The 9,826-nt window shown below is 37.6% G+C and overlaps 1 pseudogene across 1 annotated transcript in view; it reads left to right on the top strand.

Moving 5' to 3' along the window:
• The window catches only part of LOC308437470 (histone deacetylase 3-like), a 120,922-nt pseudogene extending 112,550 nt beyond the window's left edge, over nucleotides 1-8,372 (top strand). Inside the window, exon 3 of the transcript in view lies at nucleotides 7,452-8,372. The product of the transcript in view is annotated as a histone deacetylase 3-like (transcript). The remainder of the gene's footprint in view (nucleotides 1-7,451) is intronic.
• The last annotated feature ends 1,454 nt before the right edge of the window (nucleotides 8,373-9,826 follow it).

A 9,826-nucleotide genomic window follows, 5' to 3' on the forward strand; every position in this document is an offset into this window, starting at 1 on the left:
TCCCTGGTACACTTTCCGTGTGCACTCCGCAGAGATCTCTCTACTCCCCGGCAGCCCAGGTTCCGGGTGGCAGCTGGGCCAGGCTCTGCTCTGCGTCTTGAAGTCACCTCCGGGTAGGAACAGACGTTCCTAAGATCTGTTCCTGGTCACAGATGCTCAGCCTCTCCGAGCCACCTTTCCGGCTGGCAGGTGGGCCAGGCTCTGCTCTGTGTCCTGAAGTTGTCTCCGGGTGGGAACAGAAGTTCCTAAGATCTGTTCCCGGTCACTGGATCGGGGAGGACAGGGCAGGTCAGGGCAGGGGGTGCCCTTTCCGTGTGCACTCCGCAGAGATCCCTCTGCTCCCCCGCAGCCTAGGTCTCCCACTCACCAGTTGCTCAGCCTGTTCGAGCCGCCTTTCCGGCTGGCTGTTGGGCCAGGCTCTGCTCTGTGTCCTGAAGTCGTCTCCGGGTGGGAACAGAAGTTTCTAAGATCTGTTCCCAGTCACTGGATCAGGGAGGACAGGGCAGGTCAGGGCAGGGGGTGCCCTTTCCGTGTGCACTCCGCAGAGATCCCTCTGCTCCCCCGCAGCCTAGGTCTCCCACTCACCAGTTGCTCAGTCTGTTCGAGCTGCCTTTCCGGCTGGCAGTTGGGCCAGGCTCCGCTCTGTGTCCTGAAGTCGTCTCCGGGTGGGAACAGAAGTTCCTAAGATCTGTTCCAGGTCGCAGTTTCTCAGCCTGTTCGAGCCGCCTTTCCGGCTGGCTGTTGGGCCAGGCTCTGCTCTGTGTCCTGAAGTCGTCTCCGGGTGGGAACAGAAGTTCCTAAGATCTGTTCCCAGTCACTGGATCGGGGAGGACAGGGCAGGTCAGGGCAGGGGGTACCCTTTCCGTGTGCACTCCGCAGAGATCCCTCTGCTCCCCCGCAGCCTAGGTCTCCCACTCACCAGTTGCTCAGCCTGTTCGAGCCGCCTTTCTGGCTGGCTGTTGGGCCAGGCTCTGCCGACTTCTTCTTTTTCAATTTGAATCACATTGATATATTTTTGTTGTCTTATTTTTCTTGTTAGAACTTTGAGAGCTATATTGAATAGATAGGGAAAGAGTCCACAATTTTGTCTTGTCTCTGATTTTAATGGGATTGCTTCAAGTTTCTCACCATTTAATTTGATGTTGGCTGTTGGTTGGCTATATAATGCTTTTATTATGTTTTTGTATGTGCCATGAAGTTCTGACCTCTCCAAGATTTTTAGTGTGAATGGGTGTTGTATTTTTCAAAGGTTTTTCAGTATCTAAGGAGATTATCATGTGATTTTTCTCTTTGAGTTTGTTTGTATAGTGGATTATGTTGATGGATTTTTATATATTGAACCATATCCGCATTACTGGGATGAAGCCTACTTGATTGTGGTGACTAATAGTTTTGTTGTGTTCTTGGATTTGGTTTGCAAAAATTTTATTGAGTACCTTTGAATCAATCTTCTTAACAAAATTGGTCTGAAGTTCTTTTTTTTTTTTTTTTTTTGGTTGGGTCTTTGTGTGGTATAGATTCAGAATAGCTGTATCTTTACAGAATGAATTAGGTAGTTTTCCTTTATTTGTGGAACTATTTGTGGAATAGTTTGAGGAGTATTGGAATTAGCTCTTCTTTTCAGGTCTGGAAGAATTCTGCACTAAAATCTTCTGGCCCTGAGTCCTCTCAGTTTGGGAAGTTTGTAATAATTGCCTCTATTTCCTGAGGGTTTATGGGACTGTTTAGATAGTTTACTTGATCTTAATTTATCTTTGGCTCACGGTATCTACCTAGAAAATCATCCATTCAATCTAGATTTTTCCCGGTTTGTTGAGTATAGGCTTATGTAGTAAGATTGGATAAATTTTTTGAATTTCCATATTTTCTATTATTATGTCTCCCCTTTCATTTTTGACTGTGTCACTTTTTGCCCTTTACTTAGTAGCCCTGTATTTGGGTATTTTCTATTGTTTATTCCTCTTGGATTTGTTTACTTCTTTTTGTTCTAGAGCCTTCAGTTGTGCTGTCAATTTGCTAGTATAGTCTCTCTCTAATTCTTTTATGAAGGCATTTAGTGCTATGAATTTTACTCTCAACATTGCTTTCTTACCTATAAGATTTTATCCCTGACCATGTTATCATTTAGTAGAGAGTTCAGTTTTTATGAGTATGTGAGCTTTTTGTTATTTTTGTTGTTTCTGAAGTCCAGCCTTAGTGATCTGATAGAATGCATTGGATTATTTCAATCCTCTTATATCTATGAAAGCTTGTTATGTGTCTGATTACATGGTCAATTTTGGAAAACGTTCTAGAAGACACTGAGAAGAAGGTATATCCTTTTGTTTGGGGGTAAAATGTTCTGTAAATATCGATTACATCCATTTGGTTTACAATATCTGTTAGTTTCACTGTATCTTTGTTTAGTTGCCATTTCATTGATCTGTCCAATAATGAGACTGAGATATTAAAGTTTCCCATTATTATTTAATAATGTGTGATGTTCAATGTGTGTTTTGAGCTTTATTACAGTTACTTTTATGAAAATGGGTGCCCTTACATTTTGGAAGAGATGTTCAGAACTGAGAATTCATCTTGGTGGATTTTTCATTTTTAAACTGTTATCTACATTGCTTCATTTCTTCTCCCTATTTTTTTCTGGATATCTAGAAAGTCAGCTATGGTATCCATGACTTTCCATACATATATATTTCATTCTTAGGGAGCATATTCAGCTTAATAAAAAGTATAAATTAATATAAACATCATAATAATCATATATGCTGTGCTTATTGACATCTACAATTCAAGAAGATAGTTCTTCCAGTTTTGTGTCTTTTGTTAATACAATATTTTTCCCTATGGCTATTTAGACTTTATTTTTAAATGCTTTGCCTTTTTTGTCCCCTCTGTCTATTTAACTTACTTTTATTTTGTAGGATTATGATGGTCAGAATAAGAAAACTCAAAATTATTGCTATTCCTTATCTCAAAAAAAGAATGAGCTATTATCTAGGAAACTGTGTCCCATGACTATTCTAAACATTGATTCATTGTTAATCTAAGATTAAAATTTACCTGAAAAATTTGTATTTGTTTTTGTTTTGACCCAAAACAATACAATAATTATGGTGCATGATGCTTTGATGCATAGATATTTAACAGTGAATATAGGGTAGTTGGCTTACCTGTCATAGCAGATTGCCATTTCTTTTTGATGAGAGAATTAAAAACCTTCTTTAAGTATTTTAAAATATTTACTTTACTGCTGTTAATCATAGTAACTCCATAGTATACAACAAATTACTTGATATCTCTCTCCCATCTAATTTCAACCTTGTGTTTCTAGACAAATCAATATCTTCACATTTTCCCTTTTCTTAACTTTTCTAGTACTCTTAAACTTTTTTAATTCTATGAGATAAATATTTTCAGGTTCTACAGTGAGTGAGATCATACAGCAGTTTTTATTCTGTGCTTGCTTATTTTTTCATATTGCCACAAATGATAGCATTTTATATTTTTCTAAAACCAAACAGCATTTCATTGTTTTTAGGTACCACACTTAAAAAGATGAGTTCATCAGTTGATGGACCCATTGGCTTTATTAATTTTTTAGCTGTTATAAAATGTGCTAGAATAAATTTTAGAATGAAGATGTCTTTCTGACTTATTTATTTAATTTTCTTTGAGAGTATGTAACTAGTGGTGTGATTACTGAGTCATGTGACTGTTTTTCTGAGGATTTTCTATAATGGTTGTGCTACTTAAAATTAATGCTATAGACACAAATATTCCCCATTTTCCAGACCCACATTAACATTTGTTTCTCTTGTCAGTTTGATCACAAGAATTTTAGCTAATGTGCAGGATTATGTGTCATCATGTTGATTTGAATTTCTCTGATGATGAATGATACTGAGCATTCTTCTATGTATTTGATGTATATTTAGATATGTTGCTTTGAGAAATCTGTTGAATTTTCTTTTGTTCATTAAATAAATAAAAAAAAATTATCTCTTGATTTTTTGTGTTTTTTACATGTTTTCAATTTTTGGCTTTTGTCAGATGTGTGGTGTCCAAGTGTTTTTGTCTCTAAGTCTGAGAAAATCCTACTTATTTATTTTTTTGCTTTTGCTGTCTGTACTTTTGAGTACTTAAATAAAATATTCTTCATTCAACTACCTGTTTTTCTAGTATCATTGCCCTAGATCAGATCTTACATGTAAGGTGGTAATCTATTTTTGTTGATTTTTGTATGGTGAGGAATGAGTTTCACTTGATTCTTCTATATATAAATATAATTCAATTTCTAGGCATGATTTACTAAAGAGAAATCTTTCCTTTACAGTAGGTTTTAGGCACCTTTGTGTAAGATCAGTTGCTTATTTATGGAATTATTTCTGTTTTCTAAATTCAGTTTTTTATGTCAGTTGTATGTTGTTATGGTTCCTATATCTTTTATGGTATCATTTGAAGATAGGCAGTTAGATCCCTCTAGGTCTTATTTTACTGTTTTATACAGTGTTTGCTGTTGAGTTTGGTATACAACAAGGAAAAAGCAATCTTTCTTTTAGTTCTTCCACATCTACTCCTTTGGTAATTTAAGACTTATAAAATACCTTCCAATTTATAGCCTTTTCTCCCTTTCCTGGGAAAGACTATTTAGAAAGTCAGTGTGAACTGAACATTGTGAAAGAAATGGAGTCACTGACCTTGTACTGGAAGATAAAGCAGGCAGAGTTTAATGTTGGAAGAGGAATCAGGAAAAGGTGGCAAGTAGAAAATTTTGGATACCTTTACAACGAGTACATAGAGTGAAACCTTTACTTATTAAGTTTTCAACCAAGCTTTAAATGAAAATATCATAAAATAATAATTTATTGTAACTGTGTATTGAGACTATAGACTTTATAATTCAGTAGTCTGCAAATCACTGACACTGGAGTGCAGTCTGCATAGCTGCCCAGCTTCTACCTGAATGTATCTATTCAAACTTGATGTAGAAGAAAACTCATAGAGATGGTGGGGATGTATACAGAACTTCAATCCCAGCATTCCTTCTTTGCTCTGCAAAGGGTGTTAAGGGCATGGACCCTCTTCTTGCTCCAATTAAAAGAAGCACATATATATTTCACATTTCTTGAAGTATTTGTAAGTTAGATGGATGTAGCCCGACCTGGGGTATACTGAGGAAGTGACCCAACCAGATGGAGGAAGTGACGCTGAAAACTCTACTACCCATTAGGCTTGTTGGGCAGAATTTTTGAGGGCAGTGCATTTCAGCAATAAATAGCAAAATGAGGTAGGGAAACGATTCCTGGACAAAGTCAAAGTAAGGTACTAAAACTGGGGTTATCCTATAAAGGTGATCCTAGACAGCCTGTTTCCAAAGCTCCCAACCCTTCCCTTTCCCTTATCACTGGTTCCACTTCACAAGTTCGGTAACATCATTTTCATCATGAATGGTAAAAGGAAAACTTTGGTCCCTTTAGTTGAGCACAGCAGGGCTCGAGAGCCTGTCTATTCTTTTCATGGCTGGCCCTTTGGCTTCCGACCCCTTCTCCACTGCTTGCTCCTTGAGCCCTGAATTGTTGACTGCCCAGGACTCTCCTTACTCAAGAAAGCAGTCTGCCACCAGTACAGAAGAGCCCACCTGTATTCTTATGTGATCCCAGGTTTATAGCTTCCTGTTTTTGCAGTCATTTGAGGAGCCCTTGAAGTGACTTAGGAAAGCCAAGCCTGCTTCTGCCAGCTTGCCATATGACTCATTAATTTATAATACCAGTACATTCCTAGTTTTACCTGGTCATATCTGTAGCAAATGTCTCCATAGATAGAAAATTGTGGGGAGTAATAATTTTAGAAGACCTATAAGCCCAAATGTTATAAAACAGAGAATAATCTTTGAGATAGATTTCCCCCCTTTAAGATTCAAGGCCAAACGTCTGAACAACAGTAGTTTCTAAAGTATTATAAGACCAAGAAGAAGGTTTCTATGAAACAAATGTATAAATTCTTTTTCAATTAATTATGTCTTCTGGTAATAAGTTCTGGTAATTTTTAATGGAAGAACACTTTACTTTTGGGTATTAGAGTTTACATTGAATACTTGAGGAGCTTTAGATTGACATTTGTTTTAGATGTATATATGCACCCCATTATATAAAATAGCCATGGCATAAACAAAGCCATGTGATTTCTTGTAGATACATGGAACAAAAATATAAAACTGAAGCATAGACTTAGAAAGTTGGCCTAACTGAAAAAAAATCAATTACTGTTTTATAGGTTTATCAAAGATGCCCTGTAATTTAAAAAAATGCATCTTCCTTTTATGCAAGTCAGCTTGAATGTGACAGCTCTCTTCCTTCCTGTTTAGTCAGTAGTCTGGTCTTCCATTGTCCTTGAATGTCCTGGGACATGTTTCCTTTTAAACATCAACTGTGTTTCTCCATGCTACTGCGATTTATTGGTTCAAAATCTAATGAAAAAGGGAGAGGCCTGTCATTCTACAACAAAGGTCTATTCCATGCCTTTTTGTTGTTAAAATCTAAGATGCCATTATTTCTCCTATCAAGTGAATAGATTATTTGGTGTTCATTTTGACAGATAAAAGAATCCCCATTAATTCTAAGATTGGAAGTGCTAGTAGAGATCTTGGGGTCTATTCAATCTTTGGAAAGGTTGGAAAATTAAGGACATAAAATTATTACTGAATTACTGAAAGAAGGGGCTCACCCAGGAGCCCCTGTAAAATAAGCTTCCCTGGTATTTTCCTACCAACTGCACCCATGGGCAGCATTGATAAAGGAAGTTTACGAAGGCTTCTCAGAAGCCACTGTCACTCTTGGGTCTGCCTTAGCACAGTCATTACAGTTATTTTATAAAAATGAAACAATTCTGTCACCCAAAATTTGGTTTGTCAAGAGTGATGATGCCCTTGTATATATCACAAAGCTGCAAAATGGTTTACTACTATAATGGGACTATTTTAGAAGATTAGGACAGTTTCCCAAGCAGGGATGGAAACTGGAGAGATCATGGAATAGAGCTTGGCTTTTACTGAGGTTAGGAGATATATGTGTTAAGATTTTTTAAAATATATATTTAGATGAGTAATTGAAGGATTTTGAATTTTTACTGATAGCAAAGGAAGGTTGCTCAGAGTTTTAGCTTTCCAATATGTGGACAACAGGGTAAATGGAAGTAGTGGGACATGAGTACTATTCCCTATCAAATATCAAAACTGTGCTTTGTTTCTTTATTACAACATTATCCTGAACATATAGGGAAAGGGACTGATCTTTTAGAGTGAAAGAGTGATGTTAAAAGTCGGAATGTTATAAACTAAATATGATTATAGATTTGCTTTATGTCATAATATAGAGGCCATCAGGGAGCTATGTTCCACTTACGACTATTTCTATATATAAGCCATCATTTTGAAATATTACCCATTTAAAACACAGCTAAACAACAAGATCTGTGATATTCTCATCAACTGGGCTGGTGGTCTACATTATGCCATGAAATTTGAGGCCTCTGACTTCTGTTATGTCAATGACATAGTAATTGGTATCCTGGAACTGCTCAAGTACCACCCTCGGATGCTCTACAGTGCTATTGACATCCATCATGGTGACGGGGTTCAGGAAGCCTTCTACTTCACTGACCGGATCCTGGCTGTGTCCTTCCACAGATATGGAAATTACTTCTTTCCTGGAACAGGTGACATGTATGAAGTTGGAGCAGAGAGTGGCTGCTACTATTGTCTTAATGTGCCCTTATGGGATGGCATCAATGACCAGAGTTACAAGCACCTTTTTCAGCCCATCATCAGCCAAGTGGTTGACACACATTGTGCTCCAGTGTGGCGTGACTCCCTGGGCTGTGATCCATTAGGCTGCTTCAATCTCAGCATTCGAGGACATGGGGAATGTGTTGAATATGCTAAGAGTTTCAACATCCCTCTCCTGGTGCTGGGAGGTGGTGACTACACCATCCGAAACATTGCCTGGTACTGGACATATGAAACATCTCTGCTGGTAGAAGAGGCCATTAGTGAGGAGCTCCCCTACAGTGAATACTTCAAGAACTTTGTCCCAGATTTCATGCTTCATCTAGATGTTAGCACCCGCATTGAGAATTAGAACTCATGCCAGTATCTGGACCAGATCCGCCAGACCATCTTTGCAAACTTGAGGATGATAAATGATGTACCCAGTGTCATGATTCATGATGTCCCAGCAGATCTCTTAACATATGACAGGACTGACGAGGCCGATGCTGAAGAGAGGGTTCCTGAGGAGAACTACAGCAGGCCAGAAGCACCCAATTAATTCTGTGATGGAGACCATCACAACGACAAGGAAAGTGATGTGGAGATTTAAGAGCAGCATGGATGCTGTGTCCCCAAGAGTTTCTTTTCACCTTTGTGGTGGAAAGAAAAGTATGACTCCCCCAGGTTTGAACTAGGCACCCCCAGGACATTAACTAACACTGGTGAAAGGTTTGGAAACCACATGCAGTTCTAGAATCAACTTCCCCCTTTCCTCAAATTCTCATAGTCTGATAATAGTCCCTGTTAGGGATGAGACATGGACAAGTCTCTGGAACATTATGGGTAATGAGCCCGAGCATCTGTCCCCAGCCCTTCGTGTCTCTCATTTGTTTCTTCTGTCCTTCCAACACAGAGACTGTTAGAGATGAAAGTCTCATTGGTACTAAGGTTACCTTTCACTTCTTTCTGGGTTCCTCTACTGCAGTTCTTGGTTCTATGCAAGGGGAGGAAGGAGTGGCTTTCTGAAACCTTAACTGCAGATGAAGTACAGTCGCAAGGAGGAGAGGGTGTGAAGCACTAACTGGCTTTACGTCCATCTTACTGTTTTTGATCTAATAACCAATTGGTATTTTTTGAAAAAAAAGTAAATAAAGAGTAACGACGACAAGAAGAAAGTATTTAAATTTATACATACAAAATAAACATTTCTAGAAGTCATAAATCAGTAGGTCATCAAATAATCTTGGGAAATTTTTCCTACAGAAAAGAGGATTGGCACTAAAATAAATTGTATTTGTGACCACTGTTTTTTTTTTTCTTAATTAAAATGTATCATTTATATTTTTCATTGTGCACAGTACTGTGTTACACAGCACATTTTCAGAAAAGCATATTTCACTTATCAAGCACACTCCTCATATACCCATTACAGTCTTCTTTCTTTTCTTTTCAAAGTCTCATTAGTTCTTTTATTCATGTAGACAGTATTGCTTCTACTCTGATGTCAAACAGACAAATAGGATTTTGTGGCTCAGTCTTCCAATTCCCATACCTTATCTCAGATTTTTGATATTTTGTTCTCCTGTCAATTCATTGTATTGAAAAACATTTCAAACTTTAGTTATTTGGCTTACTTGAATTTTCATGTCTACTATTTCAGTATTTTTCAGTATTTCCAGCTCTTCATTAAGTTACATATTGGCATCATGTGTTGACGTCTTTATTTTAACTGTTTTTGTCCTCATGGAATTTATTTGAGAGTGTATTGTGTCCACTTGAACAGAATCATAATCATTCTTTAGAATTATTTGTCTGGGTTGATATCTATTTCACTCCCATTGCTGTGGCATCTGTAATATTTGGAAGAATGGTGGTGTATGGTTTTTCACATTCCTTGGGTTTTACTATGAATTTGGAGTTAGACCATTGTTTGAATTTTTAAAAAAGTCATCTGAAAAATTTTACTTACATACATGTATAATATTACATAAATTATATACACATATTTACGTATATTTATTTATTGTAGGCATGTGTGTTTATGTGTGTGTGCTGTGACATACA

The sequence above is a fragment of the Micromys minutus genome, assembly GCF_963924665.1.
Source record: "Micromys minutus genome assembly, chromosome: 26".
NCBI lineage: Eukaryota > Metazoa > Chordata > Mammalia > Rodentia > Muridae > Micromys > Micromys minutus.